Source organism: Aquarana catesbeiana, linkage group LG02 (genome assembly GCF_042186555.1).
Source record: "Aquarana catesbeiana isolate 2022-GZ linkage group LG02, ASM4218655v1, whole genome shotgun sequence".
Classification (NCBI taxonomy): domain Eukaryota; kingdom Metazoa; phylum Chordata; class Amphibia; order Anura; family Ranidae; genus Aquarana; species Aquarana catesbeiana.
The window spans coordinates 317,101,973-317,117,131 of NC_133325.1; positions in this window are offsets into that span (position 1 = coordinate 317,101,973).

Consider the following 15,159-nt stretch of genomic DNA (forward strand, 5'->3'; position numbering starts at 1 on the left):
AACATATTTATTGTCTGAAAATTATTGGTGTTAACTAGATGTTATTATTGATAACAAATGAACGATTGAACAAAAAGTGTTTGACATATTAATAGACAGTAGTGCTGCGTACACACAAGCGGACTTTTCGACAGGACTGGTTCGACAGACTATCCAACGGACTATGCGACGGACTTTCGGCAGACTTCCAACGGACTTTCCCAACGAACGGACTTGCCTACACATGATCACACCAAAGTGCGACGGATTCGTACGTAATGACATACAACCGGACTAAAATAAGGAAGTTGATAGCCAGTAGCCAATAGCTGCCCTAGGGTCGGTTTTAGTCCATTGGACTAGCATACAGACGAGTGGCGTTTTCGACCGGACTCAAGTCCATCGGAAAGATTTGAAACATATTTTATTTCTAGGTCCATCAGACTTTTGGGAAAAAAAAGTCCGCTGGAGCCCACACACGATCGAATTGTTCGACGGAGTCCGGTCCACCAGACCAAGTCTGCCGGAATGTCCGCACGTGTGTACGCGGCATTAGGGCCAAAAATGATTGGGACAAGAATGAAAAATGCTGGGCTCAGAATGATAGTCTTTTCTATTTATTAACATTCAATTTGTCATGAGCTGAAAATTGATTGATGAACCAAAAACTACAACTATGTCCCTTTTTCATACACAGGAAAACCTCAGCCAGGACGAGGCTCTGGAATGTGGCAGCCAGGAGGAGGCGGGGGTAAGTGTCAGCCAGGAGGTGGCCAGGTTCAGTAGCCTCACCCAATCCCAGGTGCCTCCCCTCCACCTTACAACAAAAAGGGCCAGGAAGGGGAGTAACGTGGAGGAGGCAGCACTGGGCCTCATTAAGGAGGCTAATGCGGCCCTGAAAACACACCCGATGCTGAAGAGGCCTATGGCTGCAAAATTGCAGCAAATGGAGGAGGGCCAACGCTTCATGTGTGAGAATCTTATTTTTCAGTCCCTTTGGAAGTGGTTGAGGGGCCAAATTAGTGAGAACATGCACTTATGTGTGCTCGCCCATCCTCCTCCTCCTGCCACAAGTCCACCTCCAGAGCCACAGCCTCCAAGGAAGGCTGTAGGGAAGGCTGCAGGGAAGTGTAGAGGGAAGGCTTCAGGGAAGACAAGAAAGTGATGGCTTGGGTTCAGTCTGGTCTGACAGAAGACGCAGGCTGTGTAGTACCACAGCCTAGGGACATATATGTCATCTGCTGCTGTTCATGATCTCTGGGAGTCCTGGACCAGATTGTGCTCCCTATTATATGAACTTCTCAGGCTACCAATTTTTAGTTACAAAGAGTTGATGTGTGCCCTGGGGTACAAAGGCTTTGCAAATCCAAGCAGTTTCTCCAGCGTTGCCTTCCTCTTTATTTTGTTATGAGCCAGAATAAATGTAGATTTTTTTATATGAAAATACTTGCCTATGTGTTTTTCTTCAAAAAGGACAGTTTGTTTGTGAGTAGGCAGGTACATTTCAAAAATACAATGTCAAATTAACAAGGGACAACAACCAACCTCCTTGAGCTTTAACCACTTGCTGACCGCCTCACGCAGATATACTGCGACAGAATGGCACGGGCAGGCAGAATCACATACCTGTACGTGATCTGCCTCCCGCGGGCGGGGGGTCCGATTGGACCCCCCGGTGCCCGAGGCGGTAGGCGTTTTTCCCCCGGCGATCGGAGGTGAGGGGGAGGCCATTCATTGGTGGCCCCCCCTCCCGATTGCTCCCAGCCAATGGGATCATTCCTCTGCTGCTGTATGGTAAACAGCAGCAGAGGAAATGATGTCATCTCTCCTTGGCTCGGTATTTTCCGTTCCGGCGCCGAGGAGAGAAGACATCGATGTGAGTGTAAAACACACATACATACAGTAGAACATGCCAGGCACACAATATACCCCCGATCACCCCCCGTTTCCCCCCGATCACCCCCTAATCACCCCTCCCCCCCGTCACAGTGACACCAAGCAGTTTTTTTTCTGATTACTGCATTGGTGTCAGTTTGTGACAGTTAGTGTGTTAGGGCAGTTAGTGTTAGCCCCCTTTAGGTCTAGAGTACCCCCCTAACCCCCCTAATAAAGGTTTAACCCCTTGATCACCCCCCGTCGCCAGTGTCACTAAGCAATCGTTTTTCTGATCGCTGTATTAGTGTCACTGGTGACGCTAGTTAGGGAGCTACATATTTAGGTTCGCCGTCAGCATTTTATAGCGTCAGGGACCCCCATATACTACCTAATAAAGGTTTTAACCCCTTGATTGCCCCTAGTTAACCCTTTCACCAGTGATTACCGTATAACTGTTATGGGTGATGCTGGTTAGTTAGTTTATTTTTTATAGTGTCAGGGCACCCACCGTTTATTACCTAATAAAGGTTTAGCCCCCTGATCGCCCGGCGGTGATATGCGTCGCCCCAGGCAGGGTCAGGTTAGCGCCAGTACCGCTAACTTCCACGCACTCAGCATACACCTCCCTTAGTGGCATAGTATCTGCACGGATCAATATCTGATCCGATCAGATCTATACTAGTGTCCCCAGCAGTTTAGGGTTCCCAAAAATGCAGTGTTAGTGGGATCAGCCCAGATACCTGCTAGCACCTGCGTTTTGCCCCTCCGTCTGGCCCAGCCTACCCAAGTGCAGTATCGATCAATCACTGTCACTTACAAAACACTAAACACATAACTGCAGTGTTCGCAGAGTCAGGCCTGATCCCTGCGATCGCTAACAGTTTTTTGGTAGCATTTTGGTGAACTGGTAAGCACCAGCCCCAAGCAGCGTCAGGTTAGCGCCAGTACCGCTAACACCCATGCACGCACGTACACCTCCCTTAGTGGTATAGTATCTGAACAGATCGATATCTGATCCGATCAGATCTATACTAGCGTCCCCAGCAGTTTAGGGTTCCCAAAAACGCAGTGTTAGCAGGATCAGCCCAGATACCTGCTAGCACCTGCGTTTTGCCCCTCCGCCCGGCCCAGCCCAGCCCAGCCCACCCCACCCAAGTGCAGTATCCATCGATCACTGTCACTTACAAAACACTAAATGCATAACTGCAGATTTCACAGAGTCAGGCCTGATCCCTGCGATCGCTAACAGTTTTTTTGGTAGCGTTTTGATGAACGGGCAAGCACCAGCCCCAGGCAGCGTCAGGTTAGCGCCAGTACCGCTAACACCCACGCACGCACCGTACACCTCCCTTAGTGGTATAGTATCTGAACGGATCAGTATTTGATCCGATCAGAGCTATACTAGCATCCCCAGCAGTTTAGGGTTCCCAAAAACGCAGTGTTAGCGGGATCAGCCCAGATACCTGCTAGCACCTGCATTTTGCCCCTCCGCCCGGCCCAGCCCAGCCCACCCAAGTGCAGTATCGATCGATCATTGTCACCTACAAAACACTAAACGCATAACTGCAGCATTAGCAGAGTCAGGCCTGATCCCTGCGATCGCTAACAGTTTTTTTGGTAGCGTTTTGGTGAACTGGCAAGCACCAGCGGCCTAGTAAACCCCGGTCGTAGTCAAACCAGCACTGCAGTAACACTTGGTGACGTGGCAAGTCCCATAAGTGCAGTTCAAGCTGGTGAAGTGGCAAGCACAAGTAGTGTCCCGCTGCCACCAAGAAGAAGACAAACACAGGTCCGTCGGGCCCATAACGCCCTTCCCGCTGTATTCGCCAATCCTAATTGGGAACCCACCACTTCTGCAGCACCCGTACTTCCCCCATTCACATCCCCAACCAAATGCAGTCAGCTGCATGAGAGGCATTTTCTTTATGTCCTCCCGAGTACCCCTACCCAATGAACCCCCCAAAAAAGATGTTGTGTCTGCAGCAAGCGCGGATATAGATGTGACACCCACTATTATTGTCCCTCCTGTCTTGACAATCCTGGTCTTTGCATTGGTGAATGTTTTGAACGCTACCATACACTAGTTGAGTATTAGCGTACAGCATTGCACAGACTAGGCACACTTTCACAGGGTCTCCCAAGATGCCATCGCATTTTGAGAGACCCGAACCTGGAACCGGTTACAGTTATAAAAGTTAGTTACAAAAAAAAGTGTAAAAAAACCACAAAAAAATATCAAATAAAAAAAAATAGTTGTTGTTTTATTGTTCTCTCTCTCTATTCTCTCTCTATTGTTCTGCTCTTTTTTACTGTATTCTATTCTGCAATGTTTTATTGTTATTATGTTTTATCATGTTTGCTTTTCAGGTATACAATTTTTTATACTTTACCGTTTACTGTGTTTTATTGTTAACCATTTTTTTGTCTTCAGGTACGCCATTCACGACTTTGAGTGGTTATACCAGAATGATGCCTACAGGTTTAAGTATCATCTTGGTATCATTCTTTTCAGCCAGCGGTCGGCTTTCATGTAAAAGCAATCCTAGCAGCTAATTAGCCTCTAGACTGCTTTTACAAGCAGTGGGAGGGAATGCCCATCTTCGGTGTTTTTCTCTGGCTCTCCTGTCTGAACCTGAGAATGCAGCCGGTGATTCAGACAGCTGACCATAGAGCTGATCAGAGACCAGAGTGGCTCCAAACATCTCTATGGCCTAAGAAACCGGAAGCTACGAGCATTTTATGACTTAGATTTCGCCGGATGTAAACAGCGCCATTGGGAAATTGGGAAAGCATTTTATCACACCGATCTTGGTGTGGTCAGATGCTTTGAGGGCAGAGGAGAGATCTAGGGTCTAATAGACCCAAATTTTTTCAAAAAAGAGTACCTGTCACTACCTATTGCTATCATAGGGGATATTTACATTCCCTGAGATAACAATAAAAATGATTAAAAACAGGGGGCGTGGCTTGGCGCGCGATGGCCGCACACTAACAGAGCTCCTCAGCACACACAGCCGCTCGCAACCTAATACCCAACCCAGAGCTACCAGATGCCGGGTAAGAGGCTATACTCCACACCTAAATCTCGCCCGAGACGTGGATCGGTGTCCCATTCGGCTTCTACCATAGCAGATATCTTTAAAGCTAAACAGCTTGCCAGTGGCAGCAAAACGAGACCCAAGATGGCGCCGGCTCACAACGAGGAGGAGTATAGTGAAGACTCCCAGTCGGCTCCGGAGGACTCAGGAAGGGGTAAGTCCCGGCCAGACCACCCCTTAACATACGCTGATATGTCTATGATAGCCGCTGACATCAAAGCTTCATTTTCAGCCGCCTTTACAGACTTAAAGACTAGCATGCTGGTCATCAACGAGAAAATGACGGTGGCTGAGGCCGCAGGAAGACACAGGGACAAGGCCATAGGCAGACTTGAGAAGGCCTCACTGACGCAATCCCAGCACCTAATAAACATGAACAGACACATTGAAGACCTCGATAACAGGGGCAGAAGGTGCAATATTAGGGAGAGGGGGATCCCTGAATCGGGTGAAAACATAATCAAATAGTCCCAGCTCTCCAGAGGGTGTTCAACAGCCTAATAGACAGACCTGAGGACACGGAAATTGACTTTGTTAGAGCACATAGAGCCCTTAGACCGAAAGGTCCAGACACAGCCCCACCAAGGGATATTATCTGCTGCCTACAAAGTTTTGTGTTAAAAGATGAGATAATGCGAAAAGCAAGAAGAAATGAGAGAATTGTCTTTAATGGAGCAACGATCATGCTATTTCAAGACTTATCTCAGATTACCCTGCAAAATAGACGTGCTTTGCGCCCCCTGCTGGAGAAACTACGGGAAAAAGGTCTCAGATACTCATGGAGACTCCCTTTTGCCCTGATGGTCTCATATAACGGTCACCAACACACTCTGCGCACACCTGCTGACCTCCCCAAATTCTGTTGCGCACTAGATTTAGATCAGATCGACCTACCAGAGTGGTACGCAGATTTTCTACAGACACCAATCGAAAGAAGCCCACTGAGTTCACCTCTCTCCACACCTGACAAGAGGCTGTCCAAGAAATCCAAATACAACAGGAATGGAAATCCCAAACTCGGAACCCCGAGAAGACCCGCAGATAATGCCAGAAACCAAGAGGATGAATAATGTGACACCCATACCTCAATTTGTTATTAGTGCACACTTACGGTTTCACAGTTACTTAGTTCACGTGCACTCTGCAGAAATCCTGCACTTTATAGCCCCATCATGGATCAGCCTCGAGGGCTTTGGACTCCCCCCTCCGCCCATAAATTTTGAGGCCCACTACACCGTTGTGTAGCTCCAAAGTTCTTCAGTTATACTTGTTCTAAATGTTTACTCTAGGTTATAAATGATGGCCTGATGTTCCCACAAGATGAGAGTATTGACTCTCTGTGACAGAGGACAGCACCTTTAGTGCCTCTCACAACTTTCCTGTCTATGTCTATGGGGGGCTTTAGCTTAGAAATTTACATCTGGACTCAGCTCCTGTTATGTAAGACCTTCTATCACCTCTACCTGAACTTTAGATTACTACTTGGGTTGGGTATACAGTAGTTCAGTTTTTTTTTTTTAGTTTTTATTGAGTTAATTCCGTTAAGGCTGTGTGTGACTCAACAGAGTTCTCTTTCATACCCAATTTTACACATTTAGTGTACCCCCACTTGGTCGTTGACGACTCCCTTCTCCCCCACAGAGTGACCCTGTACCCTGACTACAGGTCTCGGGGTTCACTAATATACCCAGTGGGCTCCCCCTCTAGGGTAGTGAGAACACTCCCTGGTGAGGGATCCCCCAGTATTTTATTTGCTCCCTCAATCTACTTTCTTTTACTTACAGTATTTTTTGCTTATCTCTTTCTTTTCTTTATTGAACTCTCTCTTTTGTTTCCCCTACCTCTTTCTCTCTTCCTCTTTACCTATCTCGCTCAACTCTCTACCTTGCTTTCCCCAGATCCGCTCCAATTAAGTCTAAGAATAAGATCCTTTGATATTGGCAAAGTGTTTAATCAGCCTTTTGAAGTTGCCTCTTTACAGAGTGTCCTCGAGACCGCCTCCTCCTGACCTCTCGACATGACCTACTCATCACTGGGGAAAACCCTCTGGTAATCTCCCACAACGTCAGAGGACTGAATGTTCCTGAAAGACGCACCTCCCTCCTGAGGGAACTCCAAAAAAGTAGGCTGCAAATTGTTTATTTGCAGGAAACACACTTCAGGACACATCATGTCCCTAAACTTACGAATTCATACTTCACAAGGGCGTTCCATGCTACTAATGACGATTCCAGGTCCAAAGGAGTATCAATTTTAATTGGTAAAAATACACCTTGTGAACTGACTGACCAAAGGTTAATTTTTCTAAAGGGATCTTTAGGAAGCACCCCAGTAACCTTGGCAAACGTGTACTTCCCGAATAAGGCACATGTCACATTTTGCCAACGAATAGTACGGGAGCTGCAGGGATTTGCCACAGGTTGCTTGATTTTAGGAGGGGATTTTAATGTCCCGCTTAATCCCCTAGCAGATACGTCTAACGGGAAAACCTGTATCACTTACAGAATACTCAAAAAACTAAAGGTACTGCTTCAATCCCTCCAGTTAGTCGACACCTGGCGCTTTCTCCATCCTGAGGAAAGGGATTTTACCTTTTTTTCTATCCCACATGCTAGATATGCGAGATTAGACTACCTGTTCATCTCACAGAGAGACCTCCAAATGGTAAAGGGAGCACATATAGGAAACCAATCGATCTCTGACCACGCACCTATTTCCCTGTCGTTGGATTTACTAAATCCACCACAAAAACAACCGACATGGAGACTAAATGCCTCCCTCCTGACGAACCCGTCGCTTCTCCCTGCATTCACCACTACATTAACTGAGTTTTTCAAAAGCAACAACACACCAAACGCAGACCCTTTCATGGTCTGGGAGGATCACAAATGTACGATTAGAGGTGAGTTGATTAAAATGGGATCCAAACGTAAGAGAGAAAAAGAACTTGCTATTAAAAACTTGATCACACAAATCAATACCCTAGAGACCTTGCATAAACAGTCACTCTCTACAGTCACAGCCACACAACTATTAGAAGCAAGGAAGAATCTCCAACAAATATTAGATTCTAGAGCTAAAAGAACTTTGTTCTTTAGACGGAAATTATATTATGAGGCGGGAAACAAAATGGGCAAACTTTTAGCGAGAGTGATAAGGGAACACACAACTTCCAATAACATCTCTGGCATTAGAGGGGCCTGTGGTAAAATCGATGTAACATCAGAAGCGATAGCCGACCATTTTCAGGACTATTACACAAAACTTTATAATCTGCCATCACAGCACAGACAACCCAATATGACTGACAACAGAACCCAACTCATAAAAGATTACCTATCCAAGAGTGGACTCCCAACTCTTCAGGAGTCGGACTCAGCCCTTCTGGAGGATCCAATCACCCCGCTAGAAACTAACCAAGCCATCAAACATTTAAAAGCTGGCAAAAGCCCGGGACCTGACGGTTACTCCGCCATTTATTATAAAACCTTTTTGAACATCCTCACGAATCCCCTCGCGGCTGCCTTGAACTCCCTGTCCTCCCCTAGAGAAGTGACCCCAGACTTTCTTTCGGCCCACGTTGCGGTGATACCGAAGACAGGAAAACATCTGTTGGAATGTACTAGTTACAGGCCCATCTCCCTATTTGCTAAGATTCTCGCTACGAGATTGAGTCCGCTACTGCCGGATCTGATTGATCTGGAACAAGTTGGCTTCATACCTGGAAGAGACGCTAAAGACAATGTCACTAAAGCACTCCTTCTTATACACGCAGCAAAAACATGGGATATCGAGGGCCTTCTCCTGTCCACGGACGCGGAGAAGGCCTTCGATAGAGTGGCGTGGGATTTCATGAAGGCGGTGTGCCGCCATGTGGGTCTTGGCCCGCATATGCTTTCCTGGATATCAGCATTATATCAAAATACCAAGGCGCAACTAAAAATCAATGGTATACCTTCTAAACCTGTACACATAGCGAATGGAACTAGGCAGGGGTGCCCGCTGTCACCCCTGCTGTTCATCATAACTTTAGAACCCTTCATTAGAACGATTAAGAAAAATCCCGCAATATCCTGATTTCGGATCGGGGACAGGGTGATCAAGCTGGCGGCCTATGCAGATGATCTTTTATTTTTTCTGACAAACCCTACTGTTTCCTTACCTAATTTAATGAAAGAATTTAATACCTAAGGGTACATCTCTAATTTAAAAATAAATTATTCAAAATCAGAGGCACTTAACGTTACACTTCCGGACAACCTACTCCGTCTAACCGCTTCCAATTCTCAGTTCCGATGGGTCCCCAATGCACTTAAATACCTGGGAGTGTGGCTTACCCCCCAACTCCAGAACACGTTTGAAAAGAATTTCCCTCCACTCCTGAAGAGTTGTGAAAAGGACCTTAGGGGCTGGCACCTAGACTTTTTATCTTGGTTTGGACGGGCAGCTATTATTAAAATGGTTATACTGCCCAGGTTTTTATACCTAATGCGCACCCTGCCAGTCAGAATCCCTTCCTCCTTTTTTCGATCATTAAACTCTATACTTTTGCGGTTCCTCTGGAACCAAAAGAAACCTAGAATTAGATTACCTTGGCCAAGACCTAAAGACCTAGGAGGGATTAACCTACCTAACTTTAAGCATTATTATTACGCATCACATTTAGCCAGAGTGATAGACTGGCACTGCCATGGCCACATGAAAGATTGGGTCCTCCTAGAGGGGGAGTTAAATTCCCTAGCGCTACAATACTCCCCGTGGATTCCTTGGACTAACTGCCCACCGAGCGTACGCAAACACCCTCTAACTGACATCACGCTGGAGATTTTACACTCACTTTCTAATCGCCACCTTATCACTACAGATGTAAACCCGTTGACCCCACTAAAAGACAACCCAGACTTTGAGCCAGGACTCCAGAATAAATTGTTCCAACCCACAACGCAGAACGCCCCTCCCTTACTAGCAGGTGACTGTTTTACTGATGGCAGACTTAAAGATTGGATTGTATTAAAATCCGAAAATAACCTACCCCATCTAAGACAATGGTCTTATTTTCAGTTAAGAAGTTACCTAAGCAAGCACAGACATGGGGGGATTTTCTTAGACCTCTCACGGATCTGGAATCAGTATGCCATAGTAGGACCCCCTTGAACTGAGCCATCTCATTCACATATGCATGGCTGCAACACCCCAAGAGCATGGAAGATGATGGTCACAGGAGGAGGTGGTCGGTGGAGTTGGAAGAGGATATCTCAGATAAACAATGGAGGTATGCATGTATTTTTGCTCATAAAGGCTCCATAAACGCTAAATCGCAGGAGACGAGCTACAAACTGCTGATGCATTGGTACAACACACCGGATAAATTACATAAGTGGAACCCTCAGAAATCAGAATCATGTTGGAGATGTCAGGGGGAGGTAGGTACATTGGCCCATGTCTGGTGGCACTGTCCTCCCATCGCAAATTTTTGGTCTAAAATCAGAGATCTGATTAAAAAAATTACTGAAACTAGAATAAATCTGACCGCAGCTTGCTGTCTTTTACACATAACGAATCTCTCATTTAAACGGTACAAGCACTCATTGACTAAGCACCTTCTTAATGCGGCCAAATCCTTGATCCCGCTACACTGGAACTCCACGAGAGTCCCTTCTACAGCAGAATGGCTGCATAGGGTGGGGGATATTCGCGAAATGGAGGACACGCTGGCACAGGACAGGGGCCACATTGAAAGGTTTCATAAGACCTGGCAGCCTTGGTTCACCTTTAAATACTCACAGGATTTCAACGCTGTCATGGCACAGAATTCTGTTTGACTCCTCTTGGTTATTCCACCTAGAGAAGCCTGGCGCCAAATCCCTACAGAGTCCGGTTGATATCAAGTAAAATAAATTTATTTCTCTAGCCCCCCCCTCCTCTTTCTGCCCCCACCACGTCTTATTCCCTTTTTTTTTTTTTTTTCTCCTCCTTTTTTTTTTGTTTCTCCTCTTTGTTTTGTTTATTTCTCCTTTTTACTCTTATTTTTTATATTATGATGAAAGTGATGTTTACAAAGGATGACAAAACAAATCAACCATAGAAGATTGTTACAATGTAGGCTGCTTAGTTATCAAAGAGCGGTAATTACCTTTCCTTAGGTTATAGCACGAGATCATATGTTTGCCCCATAACTAACATCTGGAATGAAAATGCTCAGTTAACTTCTAATTTAGTTTATCAGTTTATATTCAGTAAGTAATGGTACCCTGATAATAACCAATTGGAAGTCACTGTATTTTCACCTACTACTTTGATTGTTTATGTATTATTGTAACTTAATTGTTAAGCAATATACCTATACGGTTTTGTATGTTTATACTTTCACATTCAATAAAACAAAATGTTTAAAAAAAAAATGATAAAAAAAAAAAAAAAAAGAAAGGAACAGTTTAAAAATAAGATAAAAAAGCAAAAAAATAATAAAGAAAAAAATAAATAAAAATAAAGCACCCCTGTCCCCCCCTGCTCTCGCGCTAAGGTGAACGCAAGCGTCGGTCTGGCGTCAAATGTAAACAGCAATTGCACCATGCATGTGAGATATCACCGCGAAGGTTAGATCGAGGGCAGTAATTTTAGCAGTAGACCTCCTCTGTAAATCTAAAGTGGTAACCTGTAAAGGCTTTTAAAGGCTTTTAAAAATGTATTTATTTTGTTGCCACTGCACGTTTGTGCGCAATTTTAAAGCATGTCATGTTTGGTATCCATGTACTCGGCCTAAGATCATCTTTTTTATTTCATCAAACATTTGGGCAATACAGTGTGTTTAATGCGTTTGAAAAATCCCTGCGCAAATACTGTGTGAAAAAAAATGAAACATCCACCATTTTAATCTTTAGGGCATTTGCTTTAAAAAATATATATAATGTTTGGGGGTTCAAAGTAATTTTCTCGCAAAAAAAAATAATTTTTTCATGTAAACAAAAATTGTCAGAAAGGGCTTTGTCTTCAAGTGGTTAGAAGAGTGGGTGATGTGTGACATAAGCTTCTAAATGTTGTGCATAACATGCCAGGACAGTTCAAACCCTCCCCAAATGACCCCATTTTGGAAAGTAGACACCCCAAGCTATTTGCTGAGAGGCATGTTGAGTTCATGGAATATTTTATATTGTGACACAAGTTGCGGGAAAGAGACACATTTTTTTTTTTTTTTTTTTGCACAAAGTTGTCACTAAATGATATATTGCTCAAACATGCCATGGGAATATGTGAAATTACACCCCAAAATACATTCTGTTGCTTCTCCTGAGTACGGGGATACCACATGTGTGAGACTTTTTGGGAGCCTAGCCGCGTACGGGACTCCGAAAACCAAGCACCGCCTTCAGGCTTTCTAAGGGCGTAAATTTTTGATTTCACTCTTCACTGCCTATCACAGTTTCGGAGGCCATGGAATGCCCAGGTGGCACAAAACGCCCGCAAATGACCCTATTTTGGAAAGTAGACACCCGAAGCTATTTGCTGAGTATTTTGCAGACCTCACTTTTTGTCACAAAGTTTTGAAAATTGAAAAAAGAGAAAAAAACATTTTTTTCTTGTCTGTCTTCATTTTCAAAAACAAATGAGAGCTGCAAAATACTCACCATGCCTCTCAGCAAATAGCTTGGGGTGTCTACTTTCCAAATTGGGGTCATTTGGGGGAGTTTTGTGCCATCTGGGCATTTTATGGCCTTCAAAACTGTGATAGGTAGTGAGGAGTGAAATAAAAAATTTACGCCCTTAGAAATCCTGAAAGGCGGTGATTGGTTTTCGGGGCCCCGTACGCGGCTAGGCTCCCAAAAAGTCCCACACATGTGGTATCCCCGTACTCAGGAGAAGCAGCTGAATGTATTTTGGGGTGCAATTCCACATATGCCCATGGCCTGTGTGAGCAATATATCATTTAGTGACAACTTTTTGTAATTTTTTTTTTTTTTTGTCATTATTCAATCACTTGGGACAAAAAAAAATAATATTCAATGGGCTCAACATGCCTCTCAGCAATTTCCTTGGGGTGTCTACTTTCCAAAATGGGGTCATTTGGGGGGGTTTGTACTGCCCTGCCATTTTAGCACCTCAAGAAATTACATAGGCAGTCATAAACTAAAAGCTGTGTAAATTCCAGAAAATGTACCCTAGTTTGTAGACGCTATAACTTTTGCGCAAACCAATAAATATACGCTTATTGACATTTTTTTACCAAAGACATGTGGCCTAAATGTATGACTAAAATTGAGTTTATTGGATTTTTTTTATAACAAAAAGTAGAAAATATCATTTTTTTTCAAAATTTTCGGTCTTTTTCCGTTTATAGCGCAAAAAATAAAAACCGCAGAGGTGAGCAAATACCATCAAAAGAAAGCTCTATTTGTGGGAAGAAAAGGACGCACATTTTGTTTGGGTACAGCATTGCATGACCACGCAATTAGCAGTTAAAGCGACGCAGTGCCAAATTGTATAAGGTGCTCTGGTCAGGAAGGGGGTAAATCCTTCCGGGGCTGAAGTGGTTAAAAATACAAGATAATAATGTTGTTGTGGAAACTTGACACGCACAAAAAAATATGGACATCCCTAGAAAAGAATTTAAAAATAATCAAATAAACAGGAGATCTTGATTTAAAAAAAAAAAAGATGACTATAAAAAGTAATTCTAAACATGATTATGGAGATCTGGCTTTAAAAATAAAAAAGATTATTCAGGAGATCATGAGAAATAATAAAGAAATACGTTTGTGAGAACTTTGTGTGAATATCAGCAGCAAAACAAATTAATTATTCTAGCATTATAAAGAAGAAGAGAATGCGCTGCATTATGCCCTGTTTCCCCTAAAATAAGACCTAGCGTGATTGTCGGTGATGGCTGAAATATAAGCCCTACCCTCCAAAAAAGCCCTACCCTGTTTCCCCAAAAATAAGCCCTACCCTGAAAATAAGACCTAAAAGGACTTTAATTAGGGCTTATTTGGGGGGTAGGGCTTATATTGAAGCCATCACCGACAATCACGCTAGGTCTTATTTTAGGGGAAACAGGGTAAGATCGAAAAATTGACAGTGTGACGAATGTGCTATCTCCATTATGAACGCTTCCGTCTTGTACTTGATTCTGAGCATGCGTGATTTTTTGCACGTCCGAATTGCATACAGACGATCGCATTTTCGGATAGGATCTTTCCCCGACCGAAAAATAGAGAGCATGCTCTCAATCTTTTTCTGGTTGGAATTCTGCCAGCAAAAGACCGATGGAGCATGCACACGGTCACATTTACCGTCAAAAAGCTCTCATCTGAGTTTTGCTGGTGGCATTTCCAATCGTGTGTACGCGGCATAAGTCTCTTTTGGAACAGACTGGGGACCGGACAATGAATCGTCTGACGTATACTGATCAACTTCTCCAAGGGCAAACTCACAATCATGAGATTCGAATCGAGCGTAATGTCCAAAAAATGTATGATGTTGGCCGGACCTTCCACCATATGGGCAGCCAATGATACCTTTAACTCAGCAAAAAGCTCTATGAAAGACTGCAAATCCTTGGGCGGACAACCAGGGTCCTCCAAGAGCAGAAAATCATCGAGATAACGCACTATCCCCTGACAACCTTTGCAGTTACCCAAGATCCAATGCAGTGCTTGGGCAAAGATGTCAAACAAGCAAGGACTGCTCTTTGACCCGAATGTTAACTTGGTGGCGAAATAGTAATGTTCTCGCCATCTGATGCTGTGCCATTGCCAAAGAGCAGGCCTGATCAGAAGTAGCTTAAATGCATCAGCAATATCCACTTTGGATAAAAAAGGATGAAAAACTTGCCACAAAACACCCCAGTGGGGTTGACCCTCCCCATGCCAAATGGTGGTGAAATAAATGGACCAATCACAAAACCTTTACACACTTCCACCTCCAGTAATTCATCCACGATAGAAGCATGGCTGTCTGCTGACAATAAATTCCTGCATTCAAAGGACTCCATTGGCAGCGTAATAAAGCCTGTGTGAAATCCAGCAGGAATTGTCTGAAGGTCGGGGGTGGGTGACTTTCTAAACAAGCCCCCCCCAGCAAAGATACATTGACTTGGCTTAGTCATGAACTAAAGGGCTTGACAAGACAGGAGGACTTGGGGTGAGCTCTAAAACAATTGTAGCAGGTGCAGGAGCCTGTATTGGTTGTATTTGCAACCAGAATGATTGAA